The sequence below is a fragment of the Pistacia vera genome, unplaced genomic scaffold (assembly GCF_008641045.1).
Source record: "Pistacia vera cultivar Batoury unplaced genomic scaffold, PisVer_v2 Contig153, whole genome shotgun sequence".
Lineage (NCBI taxonomy): Eukaryota > Viridiplantae > Streptophyta > Magnoliopsida > Sapindales > Anacardiaceae > Pistacia > Pistacia vera.
In genome coordinates this window covers 146,205-160,891 of record NW_022195608.1, presented here as the reverse complement: position 1 = coordinate 160,891, position 14,687 = coordinate 146,205, and positions in this window count along the sequence as shown.

Here is a 14,687-nt window from a genome sequence, read left to right as displayed (position 1 = left end):
CCTCATTCTAATTGTAATCTTTATTTTCAGAGCAAAGATAACCTACGGGAAAGAAACTGACATGATATTCTCTATGAATACTCAGTTATTGTACCTCTGTTCGCTATTTGCTATACGCGACCTCTTGTAATCTCTCATATATAAAAGAAACACTGGACGTAGGATTCGCTTTAAGCATCTGAACCACTTTAAAAATCATATCTCTAATTTATTATTCAGTTTTTGTATCTGATTATAATCGTTCACGTGTAATTTCTAAGAACAGCTTAGCACTTTGCACGTGCGAGTCGTTGGTGTCAAAATCTCGCATCAACAGTTTGGCACTAGAAGGAGGGTTGGTTTTATATCCGCTCTTCATTCAGAATTTCTGATAAATCAATTCTACTTGTGAACAAATGGCTTATGGTCTTGAAACCGAGCGAACTAGCACCAACAACGAGGAATTCCTCAGGTACAGGATGTTGCTTCTCCTGAAGTGCCTCCAATTCCCCAAGGTACAACGACAAACATTCCTTCGACCTCTTAGCTCAATCCAACTGTGATGAATTACCTGGAGAGGTTCAACAATACTTTCCAAATGGTTAACCGAAGGTTAGATCGTTTAGATCAGGTCGTACCGCCCAATTCTGATAAGGCTATACCACCTCCAAAAACGCATGTATGTTACACTAAGGCGTGGAGACAGGCGAAAGCTCATACCAGGTGCACTATAGCAAGTAAAAATAAAGGAAAGCAGGTGCCTGACAATAAGCCAGAAGGCTCCAAGGGGCCAATGAATACCAATCGTGAGACAGGTAGAATACATGTGGCTTTGCGACTTGGCGGTATGTCACATCATGAGCCATCTCATGCCACATCGCATGGGCACCCCTACAAGAGTGCATGACATAGAGATTCCCACTATCGTCGGAATGATGGTTTTGACCATCATCGCGAGGGAAATACCTACCGAACGCGAGTCGGTTCTGACTATCGTGGAGGTCGAGATAACTCCCCAAACCATTCAATGTCTTTACATGGCTCTAGCCAGCATGTGTCAAGGTATGCATGAGGCTCCAACCGAGGCGAGGAAGAGTCTGATCTGCGGTCTTTCCTCAATCGTAATCATGGGGAGCGAACCCACATTGCAGAAAGTGATCCTCAAATGGCTCCACTTCCTCAGATTAAGGAGTTACAGGAAGCTCTGGATCAGCTCAAAGCTTAGCAGAATGAGCGAGGGCAAGTCGCTAAGGCTTATCCTTTTTCTCCAAAAGTTTTGATTGCTCCTCTCCCATAAAGATTTAGAATGCCTGATATATGAGTAATCGATGGGAATTCTAATCCGCAAGTTCATCTCTTTGAGTTTAACGACCTCATGGAGCTTCACCAAATTTCTAACTTGGAGAAATGTCGCTGCTTAGCAATGAATCTAACTGCCTATGCTAAACGCTGGTTTAGATCGCTTCCGCCAGGATCTATCAACTCATGACAGTAGATGAGTTCGTTATTTTTGAGACACTTCCAAGCTAATATGAAGTTCTCAATGTCGTTGAGCTATCTAAGCAACATACAACAGGAGAGGAATGAATCCCTCTAGTCCTATATCGATAGGTTCCACAAGGAGCTGAACAAGGTGACTAATACACCTGAAGATTTAGTTCAAACTCTTATGATTGTGGGAGTTTGCCCGCAAACCGACCTGTGGAAGAAACTACAATCTGAGGACAATATTTCCCTCGCCCACTTCTACAATCTCACTGAGAAATATCTCAGAATTGAAAATTCAGTGGCTGCTTTGAATCGTCACGACCCCGGTCCTTCGACTAGCGCTCTTAATCGGAGGGAGGAAAATTGGGGAGAGAGTAGTAGAAGGCCTGATCACAAATGGGCTAATGACGATCAGAGAAAGGGAAAGAAACAACAGTTTAAGCCCAAGAAATCTTATGCCCAAGTCTTTTGTTACGATAGCGACAAGAATAAGTATACTCCATTGAACACATCAGTATTAACTATTCTGGATAAATTAGAAGAAGCTAATATGCTTGGAGAGCCAAAACCCATGAAAAATCCCCTTTCAATAAGAAACGGCAAGAAATATTGTTATTATCATCGGGACAATGGGCACCATACTGATGAATGTCAATAGGGTACGGGGAGGTTAAAGGTTCTCAACGTGAATCTCGCGACTGCTATGTAAGAGTAGTGCAAATGGCATGCAAAGGGAAAGGGAAGCTAGTGGGCATTCCTGAGCAAGCCATGACGATCAGCAAGATCAAACCATAGCCAAGTCTAGTGGAAGACAGATAAATCCTCGTGTTCAAGAGGATTATTTCCATAGTGGGCCTGTTAAGACTCTATCTGAAGTATCAGTTGATAGAATATGAACAAGTTGTTTTTCTAGGAACGTGTTGAGGATGATCGAATTAGAACCCTAAGGAAACTAAGTCCTTAAAACCCTAATCTTGAGACGCCACAAAAGTTGATCACTCCCTTTGATAAGTCGAGATTCAAGCATTCAATCAAGAACACAAGAAGGCAAAGCAAATAGCTTTTTGAAATAAACTTCAATTGATAATAATCTGTCCCCAAAAATAACATGGTTGCTCCTTTTTATAAGTAACAAACCCTAAAAGAAAACCCTAGCTAATTGAAAAACGGGTTGGGCCTAAGTACAAGCGAATTGGGCCTAATTAAACCTTAAATAAATAAAAGACTAAAGAATCTAATGATAATTAAAACATAAAAAAAAAGCCCAAGTTTAAATAAACGAAAATTAATTCCTAAATTAATCCTTGCATCCAATTTGATCTTCCGAATCTACCCCTTGCATAAAAAGATAATAGGCCATCCTCGGTGAAGCTTTGAAATCTTCGAATTTAGTCTCACAGTCTTCTATTACATCCTTTTTGTATTTCACTTTCATGATCAAGCCTTGCAAAGCCTCTTTCATCCTCTTTGTCTTTGCCCTAGTCATTGGACCGCCAATTCCTTGCAAAGGATCTTGAGAATATTTGGGAACATCAACTTGGTCAGCACCTCGATCGCCATTATCAGTCGACCAGAATGAGCCAACTTGTGTGTTAAGAATCGGAAGCAATCTCAACCCTCAGCTCGCCACCGATCTAATGAGCTTCCTTAAACAAAATATAGATGTTTTTGCATGGACTCATGCTGACATGATCGGGATCAGCCCGAATGTAATATGTCATGCATTCAACATCGACAGTGAGGTCAAACCAGTTTACCAGAAAAGAATAGTCATGGACCCAAAGCGTTATGCTGCTCTTTTAGTAGAGGTGGATAAGCTCCTCTCCATCAAGTTCATTTGGGAGGCTCATTACCCGAGTTGGGTCGCCAATCCTGTTTTGGTGAAGAAACCTAACGACAAATGGCAAACTCGTGTTAATTTCACGGATCTTAACAAAGCTTGTGTGAAGGACAGTTTTCCTTTGCCCAGAATCGATCAGCTCGTTGATGCCACTTCTAGGCACTAGTTGTTAAGCTTCATGGATGCCTACTCGGGGTATAATCAGATCCCGATATACATGCCTGACGAGAAGCATACCTCGTTTATTACAGAACGAGGACTATACTGCTATAAAGTTATGCTCTAAAAAATGTCGGGGTGACCTACCAACGTTTGGTTAACCATATGTTTTTCGAGCAGATCAGGAAATCAGTGGAGGTCTATGTTGATGACATGCTGGTCAAGTCCCATGTCGTTTTAGATCACATAGCTAACCTCGCGGAAATGTTCGATATACTTCGAAGGTATAGAATGAAACTTAATCCTCTTAAGTGTTCATTCGGAGTATCCTTAGGAAAATTCATAGGGTACATGGTTAATGTAACACGCCCCCCCCCCCCCCCCCCCCCCCCCCCTCCTCCAGCCGGGTACCCTCTAGTATTCCATTAGGAAAAATTAGAGAATTCACGCCTGGAAGGTTGTGTATTTTAAAACGTAAATCCTGGTTATAACATGTACTATATGAAAATAAATAATAAAAACTTCTCCTCTCATTTATATCACTTTCTTAATCAACCTATCAGACATACATAATATGAAAATATGGTTTAAAGAAAATACAAACATCATTGTTTTAATCGGAAGCAAATATAAAATATCTCCCATCATTTATAAGCAAAACATATTTACTTTTCATAAAACTTAGATTATAAACATTAAACTATAACATAAATTCAAAAGCAACATCCTTTATATAACATTATATTCTAGCTAGAACAAACTGCATTCCCACGCCTCCTTGACCGCCACTCGCCGTTACCGCTTTAACCATTACCTGCAAAACATGGAAACTAGGGAGATGTGCTAATCACTCAGTAGCGTATCGATCATTTAACCCTATGTAACATTCTTAAACTTAGGAAGCATCTTATTTACTTGTACATGAACCAAACATTTAACATAAAAGTAATATAACATAGCATATCATCCATATCATAATGCATAATATAATTCACGCAATGCTTTCCTTTAATGTTTATGAATAATGCACATCAATGTCATGCATGATAAATAAATTTTTCTTTGAAAACCTTTTACTTTTTTACCGATCGGACTAAGCTGAGGCATGGATTACGGAACCTTTGGCCAATGAGCTAAGCTTAACTTATAACACAGTCCCCATGGTCATGCACGCTATGGACTGTTCATTTCTTTCGGTCTAGACATGTGCATGAGTGAGCTCAGGTTCCTCATAACATGCCACATTTTCCATACATTTACAAATCATTTTCCTTCACAAAAATGCATGTCTATGTACCTTGGAAACATTTTGCTCAAACTTGGGATCAAGTCCCCCTTTTTTCATCATAATATGCTTGACATGTTTCATTCTAAAAAAAATACACTTTCCATTATGACACTATCATTTCAACATGATCATTTTGGGATGCATAACAAATTCATAGAACATATCTACTTAGGCTTGTCTATACATACACAGTTCATAATTGGTAATACATAACATATTACACATAACCTCCATGGTCATTCATTACATCAACTATATATGCTCATACAATCATTAAATAATCATAAAGATCACTCATTCAAACACACTTCAAAATCCTTTAAGCCATTTCCATACTTGGAATCAATCATTCTGCACAGGTCAGATTCAAAAGGCATAACTTGAGTTACACACATCGGATTTATTGACTTGGTCTCGTTTAAAGCTTAGAGACAGGGCTACAGCTTTTATGTTTAGGTCTCAACCCATTCAAATCGTTAATTTCCAAAAAATCACTTAGAAGGTCACGGCTGTGATAGGGCAACCATGGTAACATGCCTTTTAGGGCTTTTCCTTACCTATTTACCTCCACTTACTCCCTAACCTTTCCTAACCATTCTCCCCTGTGAAAAATGTCAAATGATCACTAATAACCTCCCTTGTAATACGTAAAAAAAATCATGTCACAACTAATTCCATTGATTGTCATCAAAGTTCATTGTTTTTACAATTCACATATAAATCCATCAATTATACATCAACTAAGCTCAATTGCTATTGTGTGCAAAATTAAGGTTCCCTAATCTAACCCTAGAAACCTAATTCTTATTTCCTATTAAAGGGAGGTTTCCTTTACCTTATGTCAGAAACCACACTCCTTTGCAAATTTCCTCCTCCTTATCTCCAATTGACCCTTATCCTAATATAAATTATAAGGAAACTTCAATAACTTGAATACAACAATTTTATATAAGATAATGCTTGAACTTTACCTCCTAATATCCTTAATAAAGGGAGAAATATAAGACACTTGAGAGATTTGCAACTAAAAGACTTGAAACTTTAATGGAGAAGTGAAGAAAATATGGAAGCTTGTAGAAAACTTGAAGAAAAGAAATGAAAAGTGGTAGAAGACATGTTGGCCGACTCTTATCACCTAATATCTTTTTTTTTTTTTTTTTGCTAAAAATTATTCATTTGACATTTGTCTTTTGCATTTAATGTCCTATAACATTATTTCCCTTTTTGCCCTAAAAAATTGTCTATTAATTACTCCTTAATCCTTCATCATCTTTATCTTGTCAAGCCAACAAAATATCATTATTCTTTTACCACTTTACCCCTAAGGCATGTGCATGGTAGTTAACTTAACACATAAAAAGGGAAAGACTATTTTACCCTTGGATGCATCGGTGGGGTTTACAGTTAACATCTGGGAATTGAAGTCAACCCCGAGAAAATCCAAGCTCTCCTAGATATGAAAAGTCTCGCCAATCGAAAGCAAGTTCAGAGCTTGAATGGGAGAATAGCGGCTCTTAGTCGCTTCATATCACGAGCAATATATCGTTGTTTGCTGTTCTTCAATATATTTAGGGCCAACAAGAGATTTGAGTGGACTCCAGAGTGTGAGTGAGTCTTCTAGAGCATAAAAAAGCATCTCAGAAAGCCACCTCTTCTGTCCAAGCCCCTTCCCAAGGAAATCTTATTTCTCTACCTATCCGTTTCTCAGGATGCGATCAGCGTAGCTCTCATACGGATAGAGGGAAAAATTTAGTAGCCAATGTATTACACGAGCAAATGACTGCTGGACGCCGAGACTCGGTATCCAGAGATGAAACGATTAGTGTTTGCCCTGCTGATTACTTCCAGGAAGCTGTGACCTTATTTCCATGCCCACACCATTCATGTATTAACCAACTTGATCATTTTTTATTTATAAAGTTTTCATTGTTGTAAATACTATGAATAAGATTATTCCAATTCTTCTCAAAGAATTACTTGTGTCGTAATCTCAAGTTTTTAATAATCTTGTTATTTATAACGTTTTACAAGTTCTATGATCAGTTATGTTATATTTGTTTTGTGTACTTAAGTTATAAAAGTGTTATCACAAGTAGTCAAAAGTTCTTTTCATATATTTGAAAAGTATTTACAAGGGATGACCAAGAGCTATATCAGAAAAAAAAAAGAATAAGCACAAAAGACTCTGTTCGAGTAGAGGAGAGAATGATCACTGGTCTTGATCACCAAGATCCTTGACTTCAGCCACTTCGACCTTTGGGTTGTTTGGCTGATCTCCGACCTCCAGGTCGATCGCTTGATCTTTAGGGACTTCTGCTTCTTGCTGATCATCCTTTGAGGCAGACTATTGTTCTTCTAGCTGATCAGCCTCGACCATAGAAGCAAGAGCAACTTGGTATTCCTCGGGGAGGTAAGAGATATCCATGTTAGGATTATTCAGCCACAAGCTATAAATAGCTTGCAGGGCCTAGTGAGCAGCCTTCCTCTTCATTTTGAGGTTCTGTTGCTTCATTTGCTCGGTTAACGAAGTGATTTGCTTGTGAACCCGTTTAAGATTTGTCTGTAGCAACCTCTTCTCTTTCTTTGAGTTTTCCCATAACTCAGCTCGAGTCTTTTCTACTACTTTCTTGCGCTCTAAGCTCGCTTGCAGCTCCCTTTCTTTTGGACCAACTTTTTAGTGAGCCTCACTATTGTTCATTGGAGCTCCTTATTGTCACTATCTTTCTTCTCGAGCTCAATCTTCTGGAAGTCTGCTGCTCGCAGAGTAGAATTCCTTTCAGTCATGTACACATTCACATGAATGTGGGCAACCTTTGCCTCTGCATTTGAAGCCACAAGATATTGCTTCAGTTTGACAATTTCCCCCTTTATCTCGTGGAGTTTGCTAGCAGAGTTGATCTTCATCTTATTGTGGGCCACATTCAGGGTGAGCAAAGGTTGCATGGAAAGGAATAAAAAGTTAGTTTTTTCTTAAAAAGCTAAAAGATCGACTCATAAGAAAAAGTTCTCGAAGTAAACAAGTCATTTTACTTGACTTTGCATCTGAAGTGCAATAGCCACCAGGTAGGTAGGTCGAGAGGCCACGTACCTGTCAAAGGTTGTGGCGAGTTGGCATTTTAAAAGGGTGTATACCATCGACCATAAATGGTCTAGTAGTTACCCTAGAAGATCCAACACAGACAAGTCAAGTCTCGTTGTGGCAGAGACCCCTTTAACCTATTGCTCACCTGTGTGTTGCTCGTCTGCTTCCCTTTGAGCGGCCGTAGTTGCTCCTTCTTTCCCTTGTAAGCTCCGAGGGGTAGTCGAGGGTCCGAGAGCGTCCCTTGAGGTCTTCCTCGCAGAAAAGAGTTCATAGGGTTGTAGCCTATCTAGCAATATCCCAAAACCTTCTGGCTCAAATTCAATTTCCTCTTCAGTGGATATTGTCTTTCTCTTCTTTGACTTCTGGCCCGTGGTTTTCTTCCTTAGCGGGTGAGTAGCGACAGGCCGGGGAGCATCTTCGTGTCGCTCAGCGAGTTGCTGCTTTTCAGCACCAATTTGTATCCCCCTTGTAGGGATATCACTAAAGGTCGCTCCAGCTGGTTCAGTTGGATTAATCTTGGGGAATGCGAACCCCTCAGGCTTTTTTGTCGTCTTTGCGACCTTCGATGGCATAGTTGCTGCATGGCATAAAGATGCATCAACAAAAAAAAAAGTCTTCTTTTTTTAATAAAAACCTAAAGTTTTTTTTGTGTAAGAAATACTTATGAGCTGAACCATCCAAAGATGCATTGGGACTGAAAAACCCGTACTTTCGAAGGTTGGCAGTAGTCACGAGCAACCTTGAGTTGTGACTCTGGTCGGGCAATCGACCAAATGCTTCGATGCGGCTATGATCAACTAGCACTGACAATCTGATTGTTTTGTTTCCTGTAGGAAAGCAAAAGATTCGTTAGTCTAATATATTAAGGAAAGGTTAAAGTTAAAAGATAAGCGATCTGGAAATTAGAAGGAAAACCTACTCAGCTCCTTAAATTTATAGACTCCATCATACTTGAAGAAAAAATACTTAGTTTCATAAGCCCCAACGTTGTTGGGATAACCAAATATTCCTCCCTCGATTGTTAATCACTTGGAGAGGTAGTACGAATCTTTATCTTTACTCTTCTTTAAGTAATAAGCGCAACCAAGTTCTTCTGCTATTGGCTCGCTGAGGTTGTGTTCGCCAAATGCAATATACATAACGACCACTATCATATATGCATTTGGCGTCAACTGGAATGGTGCGATCTGGAAGTGGTCGAGAATTGACCTGATGTAGGGATGAAAGGGTATCCTCACTCCAAATTTAAAGATTGCTTTCGAGATTGTGACCAATCCCTCAAGAGGTTCCCAAGTAGTGTACGACATGTGTTGGAACACGTTTACATTGATTGAGTATTGGTCTATTACTTGTTGGATTTCTTCTTTCGAAACTGTTGATTGTATCACTTTTCTAGGACCTGTCAAGGTGCTCGATGGCTGCAAGCTTTCGGGACCCGCCGAGGTGCCCAGTGGTTGCAAGCTTCCCTCTCCGACTGTTCTCGCCTAAGGGATGTCCATTGCTCTTAGAGTTTGTAAAGGGGCGACATATTGAGGTGACTCAAACTCCGCATAAGTTACCTCGTACAACAACTCAGAAGAGTAAAATAACCTTGGTTCATCTTTCATAGACGCCCCAAACCCTAAAAATTCTTAAGAATGATTTTCTAAAGATCTATGCTCTAAGTTTTTACTCTTAAAAAAGTTTTTCTTTTCAAACACTACCCAAGAATGTTCATCATCTAAGCCTACTAGACGTTCACACCCACCATTATTGTAAAAACTAAGTTTTTTGACAAGAATGAAAAAGAGACAAAGAGAAGAATCTTTACCTCTTGATTACTGGGAACGAATGATCTGTTGTAACGTTGAGTGCGCATCAACCGTGAAGAGGATGAACTAATCTTTTGAGTGCAAAAAACGTCGTTTTTCTCTCTAAAAGTTTGAGTTCTGTGAAAAAACTTGGAATGGGCTTTCGGTTTTATAAGGTGAAAGACGACCCTTGGTTTCTTTTATAAGTGACATTTGGGCAGGAGCGCGTTTCTAGCCATTTATTGTGACCACGTGTCACTGGTCTACGCGAAGACTAACCTTCACGCTTTGTGAAGATCAATCGGCGTTTCTCTTTACTGAAATCGTCAAATGTCGACGTGAATATCTCTTCCACATTAAATGTGCCCTCATCTGCATTTAATGCTTCAAAAGGGAATGTCATTTTAGTATAGCTTGCATTTAATGCTCATGGTTGGCACTTATTGCGCAGAGACATGTTTGTCAGATAAATCTTATTTTGTTATCCAAGACAACTGTCAAACGCAACGGATAACATCTGAGGAGGTCGTTCAAATAAGAAATTTTTTCCACATGTCAAATTCAAACATCGAGCAAAATGATTCTCAATTGTCGACAACAAAATGTTCTAAGTGTTTTCAGGTTGTGAATGACAGGTAGAGTACGAAACACATTTTTATAGCACTGATCATGATCTGGCTCAAGTCTCTAGACCTTTGTGAATGATCACATCAAGTCGCTTATGTAGTTCTCGAGAGCCATGTCATGATTTACACTCAGTTCACTGGTCGGGTCAAACTATCAACCTCATGTTGTTTGCAACAATGTGGTTGTTCTCAAATGCTAGTTTGGGCAAACACTCCTCAAAACAAGTGAGGTCGCGACATAATCGTGAAGTTCTCAAGATTCAATCTTTGAACCTTAAGAATTGAGGAGCTTCTATTATGCCTAAAAAATCAGGGCTGACGTTAGCTTACGTCAACAAGCACCAATTAGAGTTCATGAGGGTTTTGCGCCGTCCAGGAGTTGCCACGTTGCTCCATGACAAAAAGAATATGGCTGTCACCAACTTAGCAGATTCAGGTTTTGTCTATGAGTGACTGAGGACTACACACCTGTCTAAGCCCCAGATAATTTGAGGATATTTCCTAAGTTATCAGCCAATAGGAGGCAATGAAGGACTTGCACAACACCTACCCACTTGTAAATTTGTAATCATTATCTTGAATTCCTCTACTATAATTAGAGGAATCCCTCTCTCATTTTCGGGATTCTGATACTGAACCCTCATTCTGATTGTAATCTTTATTTTCAAAGCAAAAATAACCTACGAGAAAGAGACTGATTTGATATTCTCTTTGAATACTCAGTTATTATACCTCTGTTTGCTGTTCGCTATATGCGACCTCTTGTAGTTTCTTATATATAAAAAGAAACATTGGACGTAGGATTCGCTTTAAGCATCCGAACCACTTTAAAAATCATATCTCTCATTTATTATTCAGTCTTTGTATCTGATTATAATCGTTCATGTGTAATTTCTAAAAACAGTTTAGCATTTTACACGTGCGAGTCATTGGTGTTAAAATCACGCATCAGTAATAAACTTGTTCGTAGATTTTTCAAAATTAGACATCATGATGTTATATAGACGTGTAGGAAAGTGTGACAGTGCCCATTTAGCATAAGCAACATAACAAATATGTCAAAATCCAACATATTATATTGATTTGACATTTGCACTTATCCATCAAACTTGAAGGTATTGTCCTTAGGCAGGCTAATTGACTTTTATAGGTCTTTTATATATTATTTTTTTCTTTTATAATGAAAACTTAATTACCCAAAAAAAAAAAAAATAATAATGTTTCACAACTTACTAGTACTTAATTTCCTTTTTTCCTTTGTCGATTGAACACATTCATACTCGATGTCAAATAGCAAACCCATATAAAGCACAATAAAATACATTGTGACTGATTTTTTCAATGCTTTTGCCTTGCTACTATATTATGATCAAATCTTCACTCTTAGAATCTCCAACACCAAATGCAAGTAGATCTATATGATTATTTCCATCCAAGCATACCACTCAAAACAACGATTCTTAGTATTTTCCTTCTACGACTGTATCATCCATCATGATAACATTCTTGATGTGGAACCAAACCCTTCAATAGAAGCATCCAATGCTTTGAAAAAAACTCTTCACAAAATTTAGGAATTATGACATATATAAGGACAAATTCCCTAGCTCTACACCCTTTGCAATAGTTAATGTTGATCCCAACTTTTTCCCATAAATATGATATTATGTCTTTTGAGGGACATGACCTATTAGGATCTCCATACTCGGTGGCGGAGTTAGAAATTCAAGTGAGGACAAGTGAAATTCAGAGAGTGATATAATTTATAATTTTTAACATAATGATAAATATTAAAAATTTTATAATTGTTGATATTACTTTTGTTCAATTGTCCTCTTTTGATGTTTTGGAAGGAATCATTGTGAATTACACTCTGCCCAAAACTTTCGAAAACTACCAAACACATCCAATAATCTAACTACAATTAAATGAATAGTCAATAAAGATGGGTCATACAATCAATTTATCTACAGGTTTAATTAAAAAAGAAATTTAACTTCATTTCACATTATGTAATTGGTTAAAAAAAAAAAATAGTGTATTAGATAAAAACTTAATATTTTGTTAAAAGTTAAAAACTCAATTGTATTAAAAGAAAAATATAGTTAAGCATTTAAATTTTCATAAAATAGTTTTAAATAATGAAAATACTAATTTCAATATTATTATAATTTTCCACATTATATTTTCACACTTAAAAGAAATGAAAAATATTGAACCGAATATCTTTTTTACATATGTTTAAAAGGTTATTATCATTAAAGGACACTTATTTTAAAACATAGATAAAGAATGACACAAGTTTCATTTGTATCAATAAACGGACACCTTTATCAATCAAGAGACTTTTTTTTTTTATCAATAAATAAACATTTTTTTTACACTTTTATTAATAAACAAACACTTTTTTAGAGACATATTAAGGCTGTGTTTGGTTAAGGGTGTAAGAGGATTACTTCGATAATTTATCTTTTAATCTGATTATTACCTTGTCTAATTCATATGGTAATAAAAGATTCCGGTAATCTTTCCTTCCTCAGTTAATTTGAGAGGTTATATAGGGGGTTATGTGATTACCGATTCAAGAGGTGGTATTTTAATATTACCAAATAATCCGATTTTTGTTACAATATTACCCTCACTTAATAAAATTTCTAGACACAAATGCCCTCCTATTGTCAAAAAATAATAGACTAAACCAACGGTGTAAAATGACTTCTTTGCCATCCTCAAATTAATGATTTAGACGTCAATACCCCTCATTTAACTCAAAATCACTCATATATGAAGGCTCATTAGCAAACCCACAACCATTGTTGGCGTTGTTGCCAGCGGTTTTGAGCTATTTCTATCAGATTTCTCATCCAATTGACAGGAAGCATTGCCCTCTCCACTTTAGTTTTTCCCCTAGCCTGGCCATACATTTTTTTGGCCCTTTTTGGCCATTCATGGCGTCTCCTAATGACTGCGCAGTCGCTCGATACTTGCCCGATCTAGGCTGTTTCCGACAGAATTGATCTGCCCTTTCACAACAATCATCTTCCCCATCTCCATTCATCAAAACCCTTATTCTCCTCAACCATTTGCACTAACCATTCGTGGGCACCGATCGACTTAGGATTTCGCTATTCTTTGCTAGATTTCTGCCATTTTCAACATCAAAAATCCAATATGTTGCCACCATTTTAACCACCGACATCTACTCTTTAAAACCCCCTAACCCCTTTCAACTAATCACTCACCATTCACTAACACCGATCGACTTAAGGTTTCGCTTTTCTTTGCCAGATTTCAGCCGTTTTTGGCAACAAAAGCCCAATCGGCTGCCACCATTTTAACCACCGACATCCACTCTTTAAAACTCCCCAACCTCTTTCAACTGGTCACTCACCATTTGCTGTCACTTATTGACTTAGTTTTTCATTGTTCTTTACCAGATTCGATAGTGAAAATCCAATCGGTTGCCGCCATTTCAACCATCTTCATCCACTCTTTAAAACCTCTAGCCCTCTTCAATTGATCATTCACCATTCACCGGGACTGATCGATTTAGGTTTTTGTTGTTCTTCATTGGATTTTGGTCATTTTTGGCAGCAAAATCTAATCGGCTGCCACCATTTCAACCACCGGCATCCGCTCTTTAAACCCCTCAACCCCCTTCAACTGATCACTCACCATTAGTCGACACTGATTGCATTAAGGTTTGGTTGTTCTTCGCCTAATTTTGGCAACCAAAATTCAATTGGTTACTACCATTGCAACCTTCGGTTTCCCCTTCACAAAACCCCCTTATTGCCATCTCTTGGTCACTCACAGTTCGCCAGTCGAGAGACCTGTGCTCCTCTTTGCGTTTAGAAACCCTAACCNTCTAGCTTGGGGATGGACGATGCATTTTCTACTAATTTTCAAGATTGGGAAGACATAATTTGCAGACATTGGCATAATTCTAATCTTCAATTGGAGCAGAACGTCAACCATCAGATTGTAACCTCTGAGAATTCTGAGAATAATAATGTCCCTGATGATGCCTCTCCCATGGATTAATTCCTCCCCTAGCCCCCTTATGATTAACATGGATCCCTCCCTCTAGCCCTAGAATGATTAATTTTAGGATAGTTGATATTTGCGATTATCCCATAGCATCTTCTGTGTTTTGTGTGAAAATGATGCTTTCAGTATAATGTTATGATCTTTTTTAAATGATGAAATTTTATTTGCTAACAAAATATGTGACTATTACCTTATTGTATAATTAGTTGAGAGATTGTTGTAGGGTTATTTTATGAATATTGAGAAATATTTCTATGAAATATTGTACGTATCAATGGGCTTGGTTTGATTGATAGTGTCGTCTAGTTGCTTGTTTTTATTAAACTTCTCGGCCTCTGTCCTTTAGGCCTTTTTATTTTGTCCCCTATATAAACGATGATTCACG